Consider the following 24848-nt stretch of genomic DNA (forward strand, 5'->3'; position numbering starts at 1 on the left):
CACCTAGTGGCCACAGGATTTGAGCACACCCTGGGAAAGCCTACGCAGGCACAAGGGAGCCCCTGGTGCGGACTGCTTCAGGCCATTGGCAGAGCAGGCCAGGTACCTCTTTCCCACTTTCCTGAGGATAGCAGTACGCAAGGCATCCCCACTCAGCATCTCTTGCCTCTCTCTGGATGTGTTCCTTCTCTGAAATCTCTTCCTTCTCCCCCTTGTCACTTGACACCTTGGAGTGCCTGACAGAGGGCCTAGAGATCAAAGAGCAAAGGGGGAAGGCCTCTGGCTCTCCTGCTTGCCCATGGGTAGAGAAGATCTGCTAGTCTATCTGGAAGGTCTAGAGAGTAGCCATTGACTGGGGACCTGCATCACGGGCTGATCCTGGCCAGGTGAAGCTTGCTGACGTGTGGCAGCCTCTCCGGAGACTACTAATTCCGCTCATAACATTCTATGCAAATACCCGGCTGAGTGCCACGGGCAGAAAACATTGACACATACCTGCCAGAGGCCTATCCTGGGTCTGAAGAGTCCACCCTGGTCTCCAGCGACTCATCATCTCAGCACACACTTTGCCTGCACACATGGAATCCGCCTCTCTCCACGAATGCCTTCTCCGGCTAGGAAACACACGATGTCACTCAGCCAAAGGAGAGCACAGGCAAAGTCAACCGAAGCCCCCATCTTCAAGAGTTTGCCCTCTGCTGGGCCACAGCCTCCGCTGGCACAGTGCATGTGTGGCACTTCTCCGAGGATAAGGCCGAAATCCGGGCATCCAGGGCCCCAGCAGTCCAGGGTCTGCGCGTGGCGGCATATGGATCACCTCTTTGCCACGTACAGGAGGGAGGCCTGGGCCCTAGACTGGCTCTGCTAGAGCTCCACGACCTCAGCTATTTTCCCCCACCTTTGGTCCGTGCCCTCGTGACTGTGTGATCCCTAGTGACACTTCTTCTCCGACCACTCTGAATCCGCCACCTGCGGATACTTGAGCATGAAGATGAACATCTGTCACTGCCTGCAGTGTCACAGGTCACTAGGTGTCTAGGCTCAGGCTGACGATGGCTGTCTTCTGCCCAGGCAAGGAGCCTAATCCTTCAAAGGCAATGAGGACATGCGGTCATTGGCCGACATTCTTTCTTTCATCCACACAGCGGTCTAGATGAGGGGAAAGAGGCCAGGTAGGCCAGCTGAAGGCTGAGTGCGGGGCCTAAGGCTTCTTTCCCAATCACCATGGAGACGGCCACCGGAAGGCTGGCCGGAACTTCTCACGGGGACGGGTCACAAACACTGAGCCAATAGGAGAGGTCCAGCCTAACCGGCCAGTTCCGCAGAGCCCTCCATTTCACCCACGGACACACAACGGCCCCTTCTGTTTTGGGCCACAAATTCGAGGCCACCCGGGGAATCACTTCACACTAGGCAGCCCCTCATGTGGACACGTTCGACACACTCGGCCAGCAGGCAGCTACCTCTTTTCCACTTACGCTACCATATCAGTAGGCAAGGCGCCCTTCCTCAGCATCTATGGCCCCTCTCTGGATGTGTTCATTCAGAGAAATCTCTTCCTTCTACCCCTGAGACACATCACAAGTATGAGGGGCCTGAGAGAGAGCCTAGACGTGAAGCGGGGGAGGCTTCTGGCTGTACTGCTTCCCCGTGGGGAGAGAATAGCAGGTAGTCTCTCTGGAAGGTCTCAGCTTCTGTTGCTTGACATGGGCGATACAGTAGGGGCGGACCCTGGCCAGGTGGAGCTTGTGGGCAGACGCAACCTCTCCGGCGACGAATAATTCCGCTGCTGCTTTCTATGCTGAAGACCTCCCCCCGCCGGGTGGGATGGGTAGAGAACATTGACCCACACCTGCCAGGGGCCTTTCCCGGGACTGAAGATCCCAACATGGTCTCAACGTCGTCACCCTCTCAGCACACACCTTTCCTGCACACATAATGCTGCCTTTCTCCGTCAGGGCCTTATCCTACCAGGAAAAAAAGCAAGCCGCTCAAAAAGGCCGATGCCAGGGAAATCGAGGAAACACCGCCATTTTCCAAATGTTTGCTGTCTACATGTCCCCGCCTCCGGGGCAAGGCCGCGTATGCGGCCAGGCTCCGAAGGCAAGGCCGATATCTTGGCAGTCAGGGGCCCAGCAGTCCAATGGTTTATGGACGTGGGGACACGGATGACCTGTTTGCCGCATACAGGAGGGATCCTTGGGCCCTTCACTGCCTCGCCATTCAGCTCCACGACGTCCACTACTGGCCCTGGCCTTTGCTTTGGCTGGTGCCCCATTGAACGTGTGCTCCGCAGCCATCTTTCTCCACCCATCACTATCATTCTGCCACCAGGGGATATGTGAGTGTGGGAGTCACCATTTGTCACTGGCAGCAGTGTCACAAATCACCAGACTTCCAGGTACCAGCTGACCTAGGCTGCCTTCTGCCCCAGGCAAGATCCCGATTCCTATATCCCAGATGCTGACTGACACCTGGGCACTGGGGAACATTCATTTTGATCAACACAGAGGTCTGAGTGAGGGTCAGCGGGCCCGGTAGCTGAAGTCAAGGCCAGGTGGGCGGGGCTGAGGCTTCTCGGCCATCACCATGGAGACAGTAGTCCCCCCACCGGAAGAGCGGGCGGGCCTTATGATGGGCCTGGTGACAAGACTCAGCCAATGGCAGAGATCTGGCCCGCCAGGCAGATGACACAGGGCCCTCCACTGTGACCCATGACACCTAGTGGCCACAGGATTTGAGCACACCCTGGGAAAGCCTACGCAGGCACAAGGGAGCCCCTGGTGCGGACTGCTTCAGGCCATTGGCAGAGCAGGCCAGGTACCTCTTTCCCACTTTCCTGAGGATAGCAGTACGCAAGGCATCCCCACTCAGCATCTCTTGCCTCTCTCTGGATGTGTTCCTTCTCTGAAATCTCTTCCTTCTCCCCCTTGTCACTTGACACCTTGGAGTGCCTGACAGAGGGCCTAGAGATCAAAGAGCAAAGGGGGAAGGCCTCTGGCTCTCCTGCTTGCCCATGGGTAGAGAAGATCTGCTAGTCTATCTGGAAGGTCTAGAGAGTAGCCATTGACTGGGGACCTGCATCACGGGCTGATCCTGGCCAGGTGAAGCTTGCTGACGTGTGGCAGCCTCTCCGGAGACTACTAATTCCGCTCATAACATTGTATGCAAATACCCGGCTGAGTGCCACGGGCAGAAAACATTGACACATACCTGCCAGAGGCCTATCCTGGGTCTGAAGAGTCCACCCTGGTCTCCAGCGACTCATCATCTCAGCACACACTTTGCCTGCACACATGGAATCCGCCTCTCTCCACGAATGCCTTCTCCGGCTAGGAAACACACGATGTCACTCAGCCAAAGGAGAGCACAGGCAAAGTCAACCGAAGCCCCCATCTTCAAGAGTTTGCCCTCTGCTGGGCCACAGCCTCCGCTGGCACAGTGCATGTGTGGCACTTCTCCGAGGATAAGGCCGAAATCCGGGCATCCAGGGCCCCAGCAGTCCAGGGTCTGCGCGTGGCGGCATATGGATCACCTCTTTGCCACGTACAGGAGGGAGGCCTGGGCCCTAGACTGGCTCTGCTAGAGCTCCACGACCTCAGCTATTTTCCCCCACCTTTGGTCCGTGCCCTCGTGACTGTGTGATCCCTAGTGACACTTCTTCTCCGACCACTCTGAATCCGCCACCTGCGGATACTTGAGCATGAAGATGAACATCTGTCACTGCCTGCAGTGTCACAGGTCACTAGGTGTCTAGGCTCAGGCTGACGATGGCTGTCTTCTGCCCAGGCAAGGAGCCTAATCCTTCAAAGGCAATGAGGACATGCGGTCATTGGCCGACATTCTTTCTTTCATCCACACAGCGGTCTAGATGAGGGGAAAGAGGCCAGGTAGGCCAGCTGAAGGCTGAGTGCGGGGCCTAAGGCTTCTTTCCCAATCACCATGGAGACGGCCACCGGAAGGCTGGCCGGAACTTCTCACGGGGACGGGTCACAAACACTGAGCCAATAGGAGAGGTCCAGCCTAACCGGCCAGTTCCGCAGAGCCCTCCATTTCACCCACGGACACACAACGGCCCCTTCTGTTTTGGGCCACAAATTCGAGGCCACCCGGGGAATCACTTCACACTAGGCAGCCCCTCATGTGGACACGTTCGACACACTCGGCCAGCAGGCAGCTACCTCTTTTCCACTTACGCTACCATATCAGTAGGCAAGGCGCCCTTCCTCAGCATCTATGGCCCCTCTCTGGATGTGTTCATTCAGAGAAATCTCTTCCTTCTACCCCTGAGACACATCACAAGTATGAGGGGCCTGAGAGAGAGCCTAGACATGAAACGGGGGAGGCTTCTGGCTGTACTGCTTCCCCGTGGGGAGAGAATAGCAGGTAGTCTCTCTGGAAGGTCTTAGCTTCTGTTGCTTGACATGGGCGATACAGTAGGGGCGGACCCTGGCCAGGTGGAGCTTGTGGGCAGACGCAACCTCTCCGGCGACGAATAATTCCGCTGCTGCTTTCTATGCTGAAGACCTCCCCCCGCCGGGTGGGATGGGTAGAGAACATTGACCCACACCTGCCAGGGGCCTTTCCTGGGACTGAAGATCCCAACATGGTCTCAACGTCGTCACCCTCTCAGCACACACCTTTCCTGCACACATAATGCTGCCTTTCTCCGTCAGGGCCTTATCCTACCAGGAAAAAAAGCAAGCCGCTCAAAAAGGCCGATGCCAGGGAAATCGAGGAAACACCGCCATTTTCCAAATCTTTGCTGTCTACATGTCCCCGCCTCCGGGGCAAGGCCGCGTATGCGGCCAGGCTCCGAAGGCAAGGCCGATATCTTGGCAGTCAGGGCCCCAGCAGTCCAATGGTTTATGGACGTGGGGACACGGATGACCTGTTTGCCGCATACAGGAGGGATCCTTGGGCCCTTCACTGCCTCGCCATTCAGCTCCACGACGTCCACTACTGGCCCTGGCCTTTGCTTTGGCTGGTGCCCCATTGAACGTGTGCTCCGCAGCCATCTTTCTCCACCCATCACTATCATTCTGCCACCAGGGGATATGTGAGTGTGGGAGTCACCATCTGTCACTGGCCGCAGTGTCACAAATCACCAGACTTCCAGGTACCAGCTGACCTAGGCTGCCTTCTGCCCCAGGCAAGATCCCGATTCCTATATCCCAGATGCTGACTGACACCTGGGCACTGGGGAACATTCATTTTGATCAACACAGAGGTCTGAGTGAGGGTCAGCGGGCCCGGTAGCTGAAGTCAAGGCCAGGTGGGCGGGGCTGAGGCTTCTCGGCCATCACCATGGAGACAGTAGTCCCCCCACCGGAAGAGTGGGCGGGCCTTATGATGGGCCTGGTGACAAGACTCAGCCAATGGCAGAGATCTGGCCCGCCAGGCAGATGACACAGGGCCCTCCACTGTGACCCATGACACCTAGTGGCCACAGGATTTGAGCACACCCTGGGAAAGCCTACGCAGGCACAAGGGAGCCCCTGGTGCGGACTGCTTCAGGCCATTGGCAGAGCAGGCCAGGTACCTCTTTCCCACTTTCCTGAGGATAGCAGTACGCAAGGCATCCCCACTCAGCATCTCTTGCCTCTCTCTGGATGTGTTCCTTCTCTGAAATCTCTTCCTTCTCCCCCTTGTCACTTGACACCTTGGAGTGCCTGACAGAGGGCCTAGAGATGAAAGAGCAAAGGGGGAAGGCCTCTGGCTCTCCTGCTTGCCCATGGGTAGAGAAGATCTGCTAGTCTATCTGGAAGGTCTAGAGAGTAGCCATTGACTGGGGACCTGCATCACGGGCTGATCCTGGCCAGGTGAAGCTTGCTGACGTGTGGCAGCCTCTCCGGAGACTACTAATTCCGCTCATAACATTGTATGCAAATACCCGGCTGAGTGCCACGGGCAGAAAACATTGACACATACCTGCCAGAGGCCTATCCTGGGTCTGAAGAGTCCACCCTGGTCTCCAGCGACTCATCATCTCAGCACACACTTTGCCTGCACACATGGAATCCGCCTCTCTCCACGAATGCCTTCTCCGGCTAGGAAACACACGATGTCACTCAGCCAAAGGAGAGCACAGGCAAAGTCAACCGAAGCCCCCATCTTCAAGAGTTTGCCCTCTGCTGGGCCACAGCCTCCGCTGGCACAGTGCATGTGTGGCACTTCTCCGAGGATAAGGCCGAAATCCGGGCATCCAGGGCCCCAGCAGTCCAGGGTCTGCGCGTGGCGGCATATGGATCACCTCTTTGCCACGTACAGGAGGGAGGCCTGGGCCCTAGACTGGCTCTGCTAGAGCTCCACGACCTCAGCTATTTTCCCCCACCTTTGGTCCGTGCCCTCGTGACTGTGTGATCCCTAGTGACACTTCTTCTCCGACCACTCTGAATCCGCCACCTGCGGATACTTGAGCATGAAGATGAACATCTGTCACTGCCTGCAGTGTCACAGGTCACTAGGTGTCTAGGCTCAGGCTGACGATGGCTGTCTTCTGCCCAGGCAAGGAGCCTAATCCTTCAAAGGCAATGAGGACATGCGGTCATTGGCCGACATTCTTTCTTTCATCCACACAGCGGTCTAGATGAGGGGAAAGAGGCCAGGTAGGCCAGCTGAAGGCTGAGTGCGGGGCCTAAGGCTTCTTTCCCAATCACCATGGAGACGGCCACCGGAAGGCTGGCCGGAACTTCTCACGGGGACGGGTCACAAACACTGAGCCAATAGGAGAGGTCCAGCCTAACCGGCCAGTTCCGCAGAGCCCTCCATTTCACCCACGGACACACAACGGCCCCTTCTGTTTTGGGCCACAAATTCGAGGCCACCCGGGGAATCACTTCACACTAGGCAGCCCCTCATGTGGACACGTTCGACACACTCGGCCAGCAGGCAGCTACCTCTTTTCCACTTACGCTACCATATCAGTAGGCAAGGCGCCCTTCCTCAGCATCTATGGCCCCTCTCTGGATGTGTTCATTCAGAGAAATCTCTTCCTTCTACCCCTGAGACACATCACAAGTATGAGGGGCCTGAGAGAGAGCCTAGACGTGAAGCGGGGGAGGCTTCTGGCTGTACTGCTTCCCCGTGGGGAGAGAATAGCAGGTAGTCTCTCTGGAAGGTCTCAGCTTCTGTTGCTTGACATGGGCGATACAGTAGGGGCGGACCCTGGCCAGGTGGAGCTTGTGGGCAGACGCAACCTCTCCGGCGACGAATAATTCCGCTGCTGCTTTCTATGCTGAAGACCTCCCCCCGCCGGGTGGGATGGGTAGAGAACATTGACCCACACCTGCCAGGGGCCTTTCCTGGGACTGAAGATCCCAACATGGTCTCAACGTCGTCACCCTCTCAGCACACACCTTTCCTGCACACATAATGCTGCCTTTCTCCGTCAGGGCCTTATCCTACCAGGAAAAAAAGCAAGCCGCTCAAAAAGGCCGATGCCAGGGAAATCGAGGAAACACCGCCATTTTCCAAATGTTTGCTGTCTACATGTCCCCGCCTCCGGGGCAAGGCCGCGTATGCGGCCAGGCTCCGAAGGCAAGGCCGATATCTTGGCAGTCAGGGCCCCAGCAGTCCAATGGTTTATGGACGTGGGGACACGGATGACCTGTTTGCCGCATACAGGAGGGATCCTTGGGCCCTTCACTGCCTCGCCATTCAGCTCCACGACGTCCACTACTGGCCCTGGCCTTTGCTTTGGCTGGTGCCCCATTGAACGTGTGCTCCGCAGCCATCTTTCTCCACCCATCACTATCATTCTGCCACCAGGGGATATGTGAGTGTGGGAGTCACCATTTGTCACTGGCAGCAGTGTCACAAATCACCAGACTTCCAGGTACCAGCTGACCTAGGCTGCCTTCTGCCCCAGGCAAGATCCCGATTCCTATATCCCAGATGCTGACTGACACCTGGGCACTGGGGAACATTCATTTTGATCAACACAGAGGTCTGAGTGAGGGTCAGCGGGCCCGGTAGCTGAAGTCAAGGCCAGGTGGGCGGGGCTGAGGCTTCTCGGCCATCACCATGGAGACAGTAGTCCCCCCACCGGAAGAGCGGGCGGGCCTTATGATGGGCCTGGTGACAAGACTCAGCCAATGGCAGAGATCTGGCCCGCCAGGCAGATGACACAGGGCCCTCCACTGTGACCCATGACACCTAGTGGCCACAGGATTTGAGCACACCCTGGGAAAGCCTACGCAGGCACAAGGGAGCCCCTGGTGCGGACTGCTTCAGGCCATTGGCAGAGCAGGCCAGGTACCTCTTTCCCACTTTCCTGAGGATAGCAGTACGCAAGGCATCCCCACTCAGCATCTCTTGCCTCTCTCTGGATGTGTTCCTTCTCTGAAATCTCTTCCTTCTCCCCCTTGTCACTTGACACCTTGGAGTGCCTGACAGAGGGCCTAGAGATCAAAGAGCAAAGGGGGAAGGCCTCTGGCTCTCCTGCTTGCCCATGGGTAGAGAAGATCTGCTAGTCTATCTGGAAGGTCTAGAGAGTAGCCATTGACTGGGGACCTGCATCACGGGCTGATCCTGGCCAGGTCAAGCTTGCTGACGTGTGGCAGCCTCTCCGGAGACTACTAATTCCGCTCATAACATTGTATGCAAATACCCGGCTGAGTGCCACGGGCAGAAAACATTGACACATACCTGCCAGAGGCCTATCCTGGGTCTGAAGAGTCCACCCTGGTCTCCAGCGACTCATCATCTCAGCACACACTTTGCCTGCACACATGGAATCCGCCTCTCTCCACGAATGCCTTCTCCGGCTAGGAAACACACGATGTCACTCAGCCAAAGGAGAGCACAGGCAAAGTCAACCGAAGCCCCCATCTTCAAGAGTTTGCCCTCTGCTGGGCCACAGCCTCCGCTGGCACAGTGCATGTGTGGCACTTCTCCGAGGATAAGGCCGAAATCCGGGCATCCAGGGCCCCAGCAGTCCAGGGTCTGCGCGTGGCGGCATATGGATCACCTCTTTGCCACGTACAGGAGGGAGGCCTGGGCCCTAGACTGGCTCTGCTAGAGCTCCACGACCTCAGCTATTTTCCCCCACCTTTGGTCCGTGCCCTCGTGACTGTGTGATCCCTAGTGACACTTCTTCTCCGACCACTCTGAATCCGCCACCTGCGGATACTTGAGCATGAAGATGAACATCTGTCACTGCCTGCAGTGTCACAGGTCACTAGGTGTCTAGGCTCAGGCTGACGATGGCTGTCTTCTGCCCAGGCAAGGAGCCTAATCCTTCAAAGGCAATGAGGACATGCGGTCATTGGCCGACATTCTTTCTTTCATCCACACAGCGGTCTAGATGAGGGGAAAGAGGCCAGGTAGGCCAGCTGAAGGCTGAGTGCGGGGCCTAAGGCTTCTTTCCCAATCACCATGGAGACGGCCACCGGAAGGCTGGCCGGAACTTCTCACGGGGACGGGTCACAAACACTGAGCCAATAGGAGAGGTCCAGCCTAACCGGCCAGTTCCGCAGAGCCCTCCATTTCACCCACGGACACACAACGGCCCCTTCTGTTTTGGGCCACAAATTCGAGGCCACCCGGGGAATCACTTCACACTAGGCAGCCCCTCATGTGGACACGTTCGACACACTCGGCCAGCAGGCAGCTACCTCTTTTCCACTTACGCTACCATATCAGTAGGCAAGGCGCCCTTCCTCAGCATCTATGGCCCCTCTCTGGATGTGTTCATTCAGAGAAATCTCTTCCTTCTACCCCTGAGACACATCACAAGTATGAGGGGCCTGAGAGAGAGCCTAGACATGAAACGGGGGAGGCTTCTGGCTGTACTGCTTCCCCGTGGGGAGAGAATAGCAGGTAGTCTCTCTGGAAGGTCTTAGCTTCTGTTGCTTGACATGGGCGATACAGTAGGGGCGGACCCTGGCCAGGTGGAGCTTGTGGGCAGACGCAACCTCTCCGGCGACGAATAATTCCGCTGCTGCTTTCTATGCTGAAGACCTCCCCCCGCCGGGTGGGATGGGTAGAGAACATTGACCCACACCTGCCAGGGGCCTTTCCTGGGACTGAAGATCCCAACATGGTCTCAACGTCGTCACCCTCTCAGCACACACCTTTCCTGCACACATAATGCTGCCTTTCTCCGTCAGGGCCTTATCCTACCAGGAAAAAAAGCAAGCCGCTCAAAAAGGCCGATGCCAGGGAAATCGAGGAAACACCGCCATTTTCCAAATCTTTGCTGTCTACATGTCCCCGCCTCCGGGGCAAGGCCGCGTATGCGGCCAGGCTCCGAAGGCAAGGCCGATATCTTGGCAGTCAGGGCCCCAGCAGTCCAATGGTTTATGGACGTGGGGACACGGATGACCTGTTTGCCGCATACAGGAGGGATCCTTGGGCCCTTCACTGCCTCGCCATTCAGCTCCACGACGTCCACTACTGGCCCTGGCCTTTGCTTTGGCTGGTGCCCCATTGAACGTGTGCTCCGCAGCCATCTTTCTCCACCCATCACTATCATTCTGCCACCAGGGGATATGTGAGTGTGGGAGTCACCATCTGTCACTGGCCGCAGTGTCACAAATCACCAGACTTCCAGGTACCAGCTGACCTAGGCTGCCTTCTGCCCCAGGCAAGATCCCGATTCCTATATCCCAGATGCTGACTGACACCTGGGCACTGGGGAACATTCATTTTGATCAACACAGAGGTCTGAGTGAGGGTCAGCGGGCCCGGTAGCTGAAGTCAAGGCCAGGTGGGCGGGGCTGAGGCTTCTCGGCCATCACCATGGAGACAGTCCCCCCACCGGAAGAGTGGGCGGGCCTTATGATGGGCCTGGTGACAAGACTCAGCCAATGGCAGAGATCTGGCCCGCCAGGCAGATGACACAGGGCCCTCCACTGTGACCCATGACACCTAGTGGCCACAGGATTTGAGCACACCCTGGGAAAGCCTACGCAGGCACAAGGGAGCCCCTGGTGCGGACTGCTTCAGGCCATTGGCAGAGCAGGCCAGGTACCTCTTTCCCACTTTCCTGAGGATAGCAGTACGCAAGGCATCCCCACTCAGCATCTCTTGCCTCTCTCTGGATGTGTTCCTTCTCTGAAATCTCTTCCTTCTCCCCCTTGTCACTTGACACCTTGGAGTGCCTGACAGAGGGCCTAGAGATGAAAGAGCAAAGGGGGAAGGCCTCTGGCTCTCCTGCTTGCCCATGGGTAGAGAAGATCTGCTAGTCTATCTGGAAGGTCTAGAGAGTAGCCATTGACTGGGGACCTGCATCACGGGCTGATCCTGGCCAGGTGAAGCTTGCTGACGTGTGGCAGCCTCTCCGGAGACTACTAATTCCGCTCATAACATTCTATGCAAATACCCGGCTGAGTGCCACGGGCAGAAAACATTGACACATACCTGCCAGAGGCCTATCCTGGGTCTGAAGAGTCCACCCTGGTCTCCAGCGACTCATCATCTCAGCACACACTTTGCCTGCACACATGGAATCCGCCTCTCTCCACGAATGCCTTCTCCGGCTAGGAAACACACGATGTCACTCAGCCAAAGGAGAGCACAGGCAAAGTCAACCGAAGCCCCCATCTTCAAGAGTTTGCCCTCTGCTGGGCCACAGCCTCCGCTGGCACAGTGCATGTGTGGCACTTCTCCGAGGATAAGGCCGAAATCCGGGCATCCAGGGCCCCAGCAGTCCAGGGTCTGCGCGTGGCGGCATATGGATCACCTCTTTGCCACGTACAGGAGGGAGGCCTGGGCCCTAGACTGGCTCTGCTAGAGCTCCACGACCTCAGCTATTTTCCCCCACCTTTGGTCCGTGCCCTCGTGACTGTGTGATCCCTAGTGACACTTCTTCTCCGACCACTCTGAATCCGCCACCTGCGGATACTTGAGCATGAAGATGAACATCTGTCACTGCCTGCAGTGTCACAGGTCACTAGGTGTCTAGGCTCAGGCTGACGATGGCTGTCTTCTGCCCAGGCAAGGAGCCTAATCCTTCAAAGGCAATGAGGACATGCGGTCATTGGCCGACATTCTTTCTTTCATCCACACAGCGGTCTAGATGAGGGGAAAGAGGCCAGGTAGGCCAGCTGAAGGCTGAGTGCGGGGCCTAAGGCTTCTTTCCCAATCACCATGGAGACGGCCACCGGAAGGCTGGCCGGAACTTCTCACGGGGACGGGTCACAAACACTGAGCCAATAGGAGAGGTCCAGCCTAACCGGCCAGTTCCGCAGAGCCCTCCATTTCACCCACGGACACACAACGGCCCCTTCTGTTTTGGGCCACAAATTCGAGGCCACCCGGGGAATCACTTCACACTAGGCAGCCCCTCATGTGGACACGTTCGACACACTCGGCCAGCAGGCAGCTACCTCTTTTCCACTTACGCTACCATATCAGTAGGCAAGGCGCCCTTCCTCAGCATCTATGGCCCCTCTCTGGATGTGTTCATTCAGAGAAATCTCTTCCTTCTACCCCTGAGACACATCACAAGTATGAGGGGCCTGAGAGAGAGCCTAGACATGAAGCGGGGGAGGCTTCTGGCTGTACTGCTTCCCCGTGGGGAGAGAATAGCAGGTAGTCTCTCTGGAAGGTCTCAGCTTCTGTTGCTTGACATGGGTGATACAGTAGGGGCGGACCCTGGCCAGGTGGAGCTTGTGGGCAGACGCAACCTCTCCGGCGACGAATAATTCCGCTGCTGCTTTCTATGCTGAAGACCTCCCCCCGCCGGGTGGGATGGGTAGAGAACATTGACCCACACCTGCCAGGGGCCTTTCCTGGGACTGAAGATCCCAACATGGTCTCAACGTCGTCACCCTCTCAGCACACACCTTTCCTGCACACATAATGCTGCCTTTCTCCGTCAGGGCCTTATCCTACCAGGAAAAAAAGCAAGCCGCTCAAAAAGGCCGATGCCAGGGAAATCGAGGAAACACCGCCATTTTCCAAATGTTTGCTGTCTACATGTCCCCGCCTCCGGGGCAAGGCCGCGTATGCGGCCAGGCTCCGAAGGCAAGGCCGATATCTTGGCAGTCAGGGCCCCAGCAGTCCAATGGTTTATGGACGTGGGGACACGGATGACCTGTTTGCCGCATACAGGAGGGATCCTTGGGCCCTTCACTGCCTCGCCATTCAGCTCCACGACGTCCACTACTGGCCCTGGCCTTTGCTTTGGCTGGTGCCCCAATGAACGTGTGCTCCGCAGCCATCTTTCTCCACCCATCACTATCATTCTGCCACCAGGGGATATGTGAGTGTGGGAGTCACCATTTGTCACTGGCAGCAGTGTCACAAATCACCAGACTTCCAGGTACCAGCTGACCTAGGCTGCCTTCTGCCCCAGGCAAGATCCCGATTCCTATATCCCAGATGCTGACTGACACCTGGGCACTGGGGAACATTCATTTTGATCAACACAGAGGTCTGAGTGAGGGTCAGCGGGCCCGGTAGCTGAAGTCAAGGCCAGGTGGGCGGGGCTGAGGCTTCTCGGCCATCACCATGGAGACAGTAGTCCCCCCACCGGAAGAGTGGGCGGGCCTTATGATGGGCCTGGTGACAAGACTCAGCCAATGGCAGAGATCTGGCCCGCCAGGCAGATGACACAGGGCCCTCCACTGTGACCCATGACACCTAGTGGCCACAGGATTTGAGCACACCCTGGGAAAGCCTACGCAGGCACAAGGGAGCCCCTGGTGCGGACTGCTTCAGGCCATTGGCAGAGCAGGCCAGGTACCTCTTTCCCACTTTCCTGAGGATAGCAGTACGCAAGGCATCCCCACTCAGCATCTCTTGCCTCTCTCTGGATGTGTTCCTTCTCTGAAATCTCTTCCTTCTCCCCCTTGTCACTTGACACCTTGGAGTGCCTGACAGAGGGCCTAGAGATGAAAGAGCAAAGGGGGAAGGCCTCTGGCTCTCCTGCTTGCCCATGGGTAGAGAAGATCTGCTAGTCTATCTGGAAGGTCTAGAGAGTAGCCATTGACTGGGGACCTGCATCACGGGCTGATCCTGGCCAGGTGAAGCTTGCTGACGTGTGGCAGCCTCTCCGGAGACTAATAATTCCGCTCATAACATTGTATGCAAATACCCGGCTGAGTGCCACGGGCAGAAAACATTGACACATACCTGCCAGAGGCCTATCCTGGGTCTGAAGAGTCCACCCTGGTCTCCAGCGACTCATCATCTCAGCACACACTTTGCCTGCACACATGGAATCCGCCTCTCTCCACGAATGCCTTCTCCGGCTAGGAAACACACGATGTCACTCAGCCAAAGGAGAGCACAGGCAAAGTCAACCGAAGCCCCCATCTTCAAGAGTTTGCCCTCTGCTGGGCCACAGCCTCCGCTGGCACAGTGCATGTGTGGCACTTCTCCGAGGATAAGGCCGAAATCCGGGCATCCAGGGCCCCAGCAGTCCAGGGTCTGCGCGTGGCGGCATATGGATCACCTCTTTGCCACGTACAGGAGGGAGGCCTGGGCCCTAGACTGGCTCTGCTAGAGCTCCACGACCTCAGCTATTTTCCCCCACCTTTGGTCCGTGCCCTCGTGACTGTGTGATCCCTAGTGACACTTCTTCTCCGACCACTCTGAATCCGCCACCTGCGGATACTTGAGCATGAAGATGAACATCTGTCACTGCCTGCAGTGTCACAGGTCACTAGGTGTCTAGGCTCAGGCTGACGATGGCTGTCTTCTGCCCAGGCAAGGAGCCTAATCCTTCAAAGGCAATGAGGACATGCGGTCATTGGCCGACATTCTTTCTTTCATCCACACAGCGGTCTAGATGAGGGGAAAGAGGCCAGGTAGGCCAGCTGAAGGCTGAGTGCGGGGCCTAAGGCTTCTTTCCCAATCACCATGGAGACGGCCACCGGAAGGCTGGCCGGAACTTCTCACGGGGACGGGTCACAAACACTGAGCCAATAGGAGAGGTCCAGCCTAACCGGCCAGTTCCGCAGAGCCCTCCATTTCACCCACGGACACACAACGGCCCCTTCTGTTTTGGGCCACAAATTCGAGGCCACCCGGGGAATCACTTCACACTAGGCAGCCCCTCATGTGGACACGTTCGACACACTCGGCCAGCAGGCAGCTACCTCTTTTCCACTTACGCTACCATATCAGTAGGCAAGGCGCCCTTCCTCAGCATCTATGGCCCCTCTCTGGATGTGTTCATTCAGAGAAATCTCTTCCTTCTACCCCTGAGACACATCACAAGTATGAGGGGCCTGAGAGAGAGCCTAGACATGAAGCGGGGGAGGCTTCTGGCTGTACTGCTTCCCCGTGGGGAGAGAATAGCAGGTAGTCTCTCTGGAAGGTCTCAGCTTCTGTTGCTTGACATGGGCGATACAGTAGGGGCGGACCCTGGCCAGGTGGAGCTTGTGGGCAGACGCAACCTCTCCGGCGACGAATAATTCCGCTGCTGCTTTCTATGCTGAAGACCTCCCCCCGCCGGGTGGGATGGGTAGAGAACATTGACCCACACCTGCCAGGGGCCTTTCCCGGGACTGAAGATCCCAACATGGTCTCAACGTCGTCACCCTCTCAGCACACACCTTTCCTGCACACATAATGCTGCCTTTCTCCGTCAGGGCCTTATCCTACCAGGAAAAAAAGCAAGCCGCTCAAAAAGGCCGATGCCAGGGAAATCGAGGAAACACCGCCATTTTCCAAATGTTTGCTGTCTACATGTCCCCGCCTCCGGGGCAAGGCCGCGTATGCGGCCAGGCTCCGAAGGCAAGGCCGACATCTTGGCAGTCAGGGCCCCAGCAGTCCAATGGTTTATGGACGTGGGGACACGGATGACCTGTTTGCCGCATACAGGAGGGATCCTTGGGCCCTTCACTGCCTCGCCATTCAGCTCCACGACGTCCACTACTGGCCCTGGCCTTTGCTTTGGCTGGTGCCCCAATGAACGTGTGCTCCGCAGCCATCTTTCTCCACCCATCACTATCATTCTGCCACCAGGGGATATGTGAGTGTGGGAGTCACCATTTGTCACTGGCAGCAGTGTCACAAATCACCAGACTTCCAGGTACCAGCTGACCTAGGCTGCCTTCTGCCCCAGGCAAGATCCCGATTCCTATATCCCAGATGCTGACTGACACCTGGGCACTGGGGAACATTCATTTTGATCAACACAGAGGTCTGAGTGAGGGTCAGCGGGCCCGGTAGCTGAAGTCAAGGCCAGGTGGGCGGGGCTGAGGCTTCTCGGCCATCACCATGGAGACAGTAGTCCCCCCACCGGAAGAGTGGGCGGGCCTTATGATGGGCCTGGTGACAAGACTCAGCCAATGGCAGAGATCTGGCCCGCCAGGCAGATGACACAGGGCCCTCCACTGTGACCCATGACACCTAGTGGCCACAGGATTTGAGCACACCCTGGGAAAGCCTACGCAGGCACAAGGGAGCCCCTGGTGCGGACTGCTTCAGGCCATTGGCAGAGCAGGCCAGGTACCTCTTTCCCACTTTCCTGAGGATAGCAGTACGCAAGGCATCCCCACTCAGCATCTCTTGCCTCTCTCTGGATGTGTTCCTTCTCTGAAATCTCTTCCTTCTCCCCCTTGTCACTTGACACCTTGGAGTGCCTGACAGAGGGCCTAGAGATCAAAGAGCAAAGGGGGAAGGCCTCTGGCTCTCCTGCTTGCCCATGGGTAGAGAAGATCTGCTAGTCTATCTGGAAGGTCTAGAGAGTAGCCATTGACTGGGGACCTGCATCACGGGCTGATCCTGGCCAGGTCAAGCTTGCTGACGTGTGGCAGCCTCTCCGGAGACTACTAATTCCGCTCATAACATTGTATGCAAATACCCGGCTGAGTGCCACGGGCAGAAAACATTGACACATACCTGCCAGAGGCCTATCCTGGGTCTGAAGAGTCCACCCTGGTCTCCAGCGACTCATCATCTCAGCACACACTTTGCCTGCACACATGGAATCCGCCTCTCTCCACGAATGCCTTCTCCGGCTAGGAAACACACGATGTCACTCAGCCAAAGGAGAGCACAGGCAAAGTCAACCGAAGCCCCCATCTTCAAGAGTTTGCCCTCTGCTGGGCCACAGCCTCCGCTGGCACAGTGCATGTGTGGCACTTCTCCGAGGATAAGGCCGAAATCCGGGCATCCAGGGCCCCAGCAGTCCAGGGTCTGCGCGTGGCGGCATATGGATCACCTCTTTGCCACGTACAGGAGGGAGGCCTGGGCCCTAGACTGGCTCTGCTAGAGCTCCACGACCTCAGCTATTTTCCCCCACCTTTGGTCCGTGCCCTCGTGACTGTGTGATCCCTAGTGACACTTCTTCTCCGACCACTCTGAATCCGCCACCTGCGGATACTTGAGCATGAAGATGAACATCTGTCACTGCCTGCAGTGTCACAGGTCACTAGGTGTCTAGGCTCAGGCTGACGATGGCTGTCTTCTGCCCAGGCAAGGAGCCTAATCCTTCAAAGGCAATGAGGACATGCGGTCATTGGCCGACATTCTTTCTTTCATCCACACAGCGGTCTAGATGAGGGGAAAGAGGCCAGGTAGGCCAGCTGAAGGCTGAGTGCGGGGCCTAAGGCTTCTTTCCCAATCACCATGGAGACGGCCACCGGAAGGCTGGCCGGAACTTCTCACGGGGACGGGTCACAAACACTGAGCCAATAGGAGAGGTCCAGCCTAACCGGCCAGTTCCGCAGAGCCCTCCATTTCACCCACGGACACACAACGGCCCCTTCTGTTTTGGGCCACAAATTCGAGGCCACCCGGGGAATCACTTCACACTAGGCAGCCCCTCATGTGGACACGTTCGACACACTCGGCCAGCAGGCAGCTACCTCTTTTCCACTTACGCTACCATATCAGTAGGCAAGGCGCCCTTCCTCAGCATCTATGGCCCCTCTCTGGATGTGTTCATTCAGAGAAATCTCTTCCTTCTACCCCTGAGACACATCACAAGTATGAGGGGCCTGAGAGAGAGCCTAGACATGAAGCGGGGGAGGCTTCTGGCTGTACTGCTTCCCCGTGGGGAGAGAATAGCAGGTAGTCTCTCTGGAAGGTCTTAGCTTCTGTTGCTTGACATGGGCGATACAGTAGGGGCGGACCCTGGCCAGGTGGAGCTTGTGGGCAGACGCAACCTCTCCGGCGACGAATAATTCCGCTGCTGCTTTCTATGCTGAAGACCTCCCCCCGCCGGGTGGGATGGGTAGAGAACATTGACCCACACCTGCCAGGGGCCTTTCCCGGGACTGAAGATCCCAACATGGTCTCAACGTCGTCACCCTCTCAGCACACACCTTTCCTGCACACATAATGCTGCCTTTCTCCGTCAGGGCCTTATCCTACCAGGAAAAAAAGCAAGCCGCTCAAAAAGGCCGATGCCAGGGAAATCGAGGAAACACCGCCATTTTCCAAATGTTTGCTGTCTACATGTCCCCGCCTCCGGGGCAAGGCCGCGTATGCGGCCAGGCTCCGAAGGCAAGGCCGACATCTTGGCAGTCAGGGCCCCAGCAGTCCAATGGTTTATGGACGTGGGGACACGGATGACCTGTTTGCCGCATACAGGAGGGATCCTTGGGCCCTTCACTGCCTCGCCATTCAGCTCCACGACGTCCACTACTGGCCCTGGCCTTTGCTTTGGCTGGTGCCCCAATGAACGTGTGCTCCGCAGCCATCTTTCTCCACCCATCACTATCATTCTGCCACCAGGGGATATGTGAGTGTGGGAGTCACCATTTGTCACTGGCCGCAGTGTCACAAATCACCAGACTTCCAGGTACCAGCTGACCTAGGCTGCCTTCTGCCCCAGGCAAGATCCCGATTCCTATATCCCAGATGCTGACTGACACCTGGGCACTGGGGAACATTCATTTTGATCAACACAGAGGTCTGAGTGAGGGTCAGCGGGCCCGGTAGCTGAAGTCAAGGCCAGGTGGGCGGGGCTGAGGCTTCTCGGCCATCACCATGGAGACAGTAGTCCCCCCACCGGAAGAGTGGGTGGGCCTTATGATGGGCCTGGTGACAAGACTCAGCCAATGGCAGAGATCTGGCCCGCCAGGCAGATGACACAGGGCCCTCCACTGTGACCCATGACACCTAGTGGCCACAGGATTTGAGCACACCCTGGGAAAGCCTACGCAGGCACAAGGGAGCCCCTGGTGCGGACTGCTTCAGGCCATTGGCAGAGCAGGCCAGGTACCTCTTTCCCACTTTCCTGAGGATAGCAGTACGCAAGGCATCCCCACTCAGCATCTCTTGCCTCTCTCTGGATGTGTTCCTTCTCTGAAATCTCTTCCTTCTCCCCCTTGTCACTTGACACCTTGGAGTGCCTGACAGAGGGCCTAGAGATCAAAGAGCAAAGGGGGAAGGCCTCTGGCTCTCCTGCTTGCCCATGGGTAGAGAAGATCTGCTAGTCTATCTGGAAGGTCTAGAGAGTAGCCATTGACTGGGGACCTGCATCACGGGCTGATCCTGGCCAGGTCAAGCTTGCTGACGTGTGGCAGCCTCTCCGGAGACTACTCCTTCCGCTCATAACATTCTATGCAAATACCCGGCTGAGTGCCACGGGCAGAAAACATTGACACATACCTGCCAGAGGCCTATCCTGGGTCTGAAGAGTCCACCCTGGTCTCCAGCGACTCATCATCTCAGCACACACTTTGCCTGCACACATGGAATCCGCCTCTCTCCACGAATGCCTTCTCCGGCTAGGAAACACACGATGTCACTCAGCCAAAGGAGAGCACAGGCAAAGTCAACCGAAGCCCCCATCTTCAAGAGTTTGCCCTCTGCTGGGCCACAGCCTCCGCTGGCACAGTGCATGTGTGGCACTTCTCCGAGGATAAGGCCGAAATCCGGGCATCCAGGGCCCCAGCAGTCCAGGGTCTGCGCGTGGCGGCATATGGATCACCTCTTTGCCACGTACAGGAGGGAGGCCTGGGCCCTGGACTGGCTCTGCTAGAGCTCCACGACCTCAGCTATTTTCCCCCACCTTTGGTCCGTGCCCTCGTGACTGTGTGATCCCTAGTGACACTTCTTCTCCGACCACTCTGAATCCGCCACCTGCGGATACTTGAGCATGAAGATGAACATCTGTCACTGCCTGCAGTGTCACAGGTCACTAGGTGTCTAGGCTCAGGCTGACGATGGCTGTCTTCTGCCCAGGCAAGGAGCCTAATCCTTCAAAGGCAATGAGGACATGCGGTCATTGGCCGACATTCTTTCTTTCATCCACACAGCGGTCTAGATGAGGGGAAAGAGGCCAGGTAGGCCAGCTGAAGGCTGAGTGCGGGGCCTAAGGCTTCTTTCCCAATCACCATGGAGACGGCCACCGGAAGGCTGGCCGGAACTTCTCACGGGGACGGGTCACAAACACTGAGCCAATAGGAGAGGTCCAGCCTAACCGGCCAGTTCCGCAGAGCCCTCCATTTCACCCACGGACACACAACGGCCCCTTCTGTTTTGGGCCACAAATTCGAGGCCACCCGGGGAATCACTTCACACTAGGCAGCCCCTCATGTGGACACGTTCGACACACTCGGCCAGCAGGCAGCTACCTCTTTTCCACTTACGCTACCATATCAGTAGGCAAGGCGCCCTTCCTCAGCATCTATGGCCCCTCTCTGGATGTGTTCATTCAGAGAAATCTCTTCCTTCTACCCCTGAGACACATCACAAGTATGAGGGGCCTGAGAGAGAGCCTAGACATGAAGCGGGGGAGGCTTCTGGCTGTACTGCTTCCCCGTGGGGAGAGAATAGCAGGTAGTCTCTCTGGAAGGTCTTAGCTTCTGTTGCTTGACATGGGCGATACAGTAGGGGCGGACCCTGGCCAGGTGGAGCTTGTGGGCAGACGCAACCTCTCCGGCGACGAATAATTCCGCTGCTGCTTTCTATGCTGAAGACCTCCCCCCGCCGGGTGGGATGGGTAGAGAACATTGACCCACACCTGCCAGGGGCCTTTCCTGGGACTGAAGATCCCAACATGGTCTCAACGTCGTCACCCTCTCAGCACACACCTTTCCTGCACACATAATGCTGCCTTTCTCCGTCAGGGCCTTATCCTACCAGGAAAAAAAGCAAGCCGCTCAAAAAGGCCGATGCCAGGGAAATCGAGGAAACACCGCCATTTTCCAAATCTTTGCTGTCTACATGTCCCCGCCTCCGGGGCAAGGCCGCGTATGCGGCCAGGCTCCGAAGGCAAGGCTGACATCTTGGCAGTCAGGGCCCCAGCAGTCCAATGGTTTATGGACGTGGGGACACGGATGACCTGTTTGCCGCATACAGGAGGGATCCTTGGGCCCTTCACTGCCTCGCCATTCAGCTCCACGACGTCCACTACTGGCCCTGGCCTTTGCTTTGGCTGGTGCCCCAATGAACGTGTGCTCCGCAGCCATCTTTCTCCACCCATCACTATCATTCTGCCACCAGGGGATATGTGAGTGTGGGAGTCACCATTTGTCACTGGCCGCAGTGTCACAAATCACCAGACTTCCAGGTACCAGCTGACCTAGGCTGCCTTCTGCCCCAGGCAAGATCCCGATTCCTATATCCCAGATGCTGACTGACACCTGGGCACTGGGGAACATTCATTTTGATCAACACAGAGGTCTGAGTGAGGGTCAGCGGGCCCGGTAGCTGAAGTCAAGGCCAGGTGGGCGGGGCTGAGGCTTCTCGGCCATCACCATGGAGACAGTAGTCCCCCCACCGGAAGAGTGGGTGGGCCTTATGATGGGCCTGGTGACAAGACTCAGCCAATGGCAGAGATCTGGCCCGCCAGGCAGATGACACAGGGCCCTCCACTGTGACCCATGACACCTAGTGGCCACAGGATTTGAGCACACCCTGGGAAAGCCTACGCAGGCACAAGGGAGCCCCTGGTGCGGACTGCTTCAGGCCATTGGCAGAGCAGGCCAGGTACCTCTTTCCCACTTTCCTGAGGATAGCAGTACGCAAGGCATCCCCACTCAGCATCTCTTGCCTCTCTCTGGATGTGTTCCTTCTCTGAAATCTCTTCCTTCTCCCCCTTGTCACTTGACACCTTGGAGTGCCTGACAGAGGGCCTAGAGATCAAAGAGCAAAGGGGGAAGGCCTCTGGCTCTCCTGCTTGCCCATGGGTAGAGAAGATCTGCTAGTCTATCTGGAAGGTCTAGAGAGTAGCCATTGACTGGGGACCTGCATCACGGGCTGATCCTGGCCAGGTCAAGCTTGCTGACGTGTGGCAGCCTCTCCGGAGACTACTCATTCCGCTCATAACATTCTATGCAAATACCCGGCTGAGTGCCACGGGCAGAAAACATTGACACATACCTGCCAGAGGCCTATCCTGGGTCTGAAGAGTCCACCCTGGTCTCCAGCGACTCATCATCTCAGCACACACTTTGCCTGCACACATGGAATCCGCCTCTCTCCACGAATGCCTTCTCCGGCTAGGAAACACACGATGTCACTCAGCCAAAGGAGAGCACAGGCAAAGTCAACCGAAGCCCCCATCTTCAAGAGTTTGCCCTCTGCTGGGCCACAGCCTCCGCTGGCACAGTGCATGTGTGGCACTTCTCCGAGGATAAGGCCGAAATCCGGGCATCCAGGGCCCCAGCAGTCCAGGGTCTGCGCGTGGCGGCATATGGATCACCTCTTTGCCACGTACAGGAGGGAGGCCTGGGCCCTAGACTGGCTCTGCTAGAGCTCCACGACCTCAGCTATTTTCCCCCACCTTTGGTCCGTGCCCTCGTGACTGTGTGATCCCTAGTGACACTTCTTCTCCGACCACTCTGAATCCGCCACCTGCGGATACTTGAGCATGAAGATGAACATCTGTCACTGCCTGCAGTGTCACAGGTCACTAGGTGTCTAGGCTCAGGCTGACGATGGCTGTCTTCTGCCCAGGCAAGGAGCCTAATCCTTCAAAGGCAATGAGGACATGCGGTCATTGGCCGACATTCTTTCTTTCATCCACACAGCGGTCTAGATGAGGGGAAAGAGGCCAGGTAGGCCAGCTGAAGGCTGAGTGCGGGGCCTAAGGCTTCTTTCCCAATCACCATGGAGACGGCCACCGGAAGGCTGGCCGGAACTTCTCACGGGGACGGGTCACAAACACTGAGCCAATAGGAGAGGTCCAGCCTAACCGGCCAGTTCCGCAGAGCCCTCCATTTCACCCACGGACACACAACGGCCCCTTCTGTTTTGGGCCACAAATTCGAGGCCACCCGGGGAATCACTTCACACTAGGCAGCCCCTCATGTGGACACGTTCGACACACTCGGCCAGCAGGCAGCTACCTCTTTTCCACTTACGCTACCATATCAGTAGGCAAGGCGCCCTTCCTCAGCATCTATGGCCCCTCTCTGGATGTGTTCATTCAGAGAAATCTCTTCCTTCTACCCCTGAGACACATCACAAGTATGAGGGGCCTGAGAGAGAGCCTAGACATGAAGCGGGGGAGGCTTCTGGCTGTACTGCTTCCCCGTGGGGAGAGAATAGCAGGTAGTCTCTCTGGAAGGTCTCAGCTTCTGTTGCTTGACATGGGCGATACAGTAGGGGCGGACCCTGGCCAGGTGGAGCTTGTGGGCAGACGCAACCTCTCCGGCGACGAATAATTCCGCTGCTGCTTTCTATGCTGAAGACCTCCCCCCGCCGGGTGGGATGGGTAGAGAACATTGACCCACACCTGCCAGGGGCCTTTCCTGGGACTGAAGATCCCAACATGGTCTCAACGTCGTCACCCTCTCAGCACACACCTTTCCTGCACACATAATGCTGCCTTTCTCTGTCAGGGCCTTATCCTACCAGGAAAAAAAGCAAGCCGCTCAAAAAGGCCGATGCCAGGGAAATCGAGGAAACACCGCCATTTTCCAAATGTTTGCTGTCTACATGTCCCCGCCTCCGGGGCAAGGCCGCGTATGCGGCCAGGCTCCGAAGGCAAGGCCGACATCTTGGCAGTCAGGGCCCCAGCAGTCCAATGGTTTATGGACGTGGGGACACGGATGACCTGTTTGCCGCATACAGGAGGGATCCTTGGGCCCTTCACTGCCTCGCCATTCAGCTCCACGACGTCCACTACTGGCCCTGGCCTTTGCTTTGGCTGGTGCCCCAATGAACGTGTGCTCCGCAGCCATCTTTCTCCACCCATCACTATCATTCTGCCACCAGGGGATATGTGAGTGTGGGAGTCACCATTTGTCACTGGCAGCAGTGTCACAAATCACCAGACTTCCAGGTACCAGCTGACCTAGGCTGCCTTCTGCCCCAGGCAAGATCCCGATTCCTATATCCCAGATGCTGACTGACACCTGGGCACTGGGGAACATTCATTTTGATCAACACAGAGGTCTGAGTGAGGGTCAGCGGGCCCGGTAGCTGAAGTCAAGGCCAGGTGGGCGGGGCTGAGGCTTCTCGGCCATCACCATGGAGACAGTAGTCCCCCCACCGGAAGAGTGGGCGGGCCTTATGATGGGCCTGGTGACAAGACTCAGCCAATGGCAGAGATCTGGCCCGCCAGGCAGATGACACAGGGCCCTCCACTGTGACCCATGACACCTAGTGGCCACAGGATTTGAGCACACCCTGGGAAAGCCTACGCAGGCACAAGGGAGCCCCTGGTGCGGACTGCTTCAGGCCATTGGCAGAGCAGGCCAGGTACCTCTTTCCCACTTTCCTGAGGATAGCAGTACGCAAGGCATCCCCACTCAGCATCTCTTGCCTCTCTCTGGATGTGTTCCTTCTCTGAAATCTCTTCCTTCTCCCCCTTGTCACTTGACACCTTGGAGTGCCTGACAGAGGGCCTAGAGATCAAAGAGCAAAGGGGGAAGGCCTCTGGCTCTCCTGCTTGCCCATGGGTAGAGAAGATCTGCTAGTCTATCTGGAAGGTCTAGAGAGTAGCCATTGACTGGGGACCTGCATCACGGGCTGATCCTGGCCAGGTC

Source organism: Elephas maximus, chromosome 16 (assembly GCF_024166365.1).
Source record: "Elephas maximus indicus isolate mEleMax1 chromosome 16, mEleMax1 primary haplotype, whole genome shotgun sequence".
NCBI lineage: Eukaryota > Metazoa > Chordata > Mammalia > Proboscidea > Elephantidae > Elephas > Elephas maximus.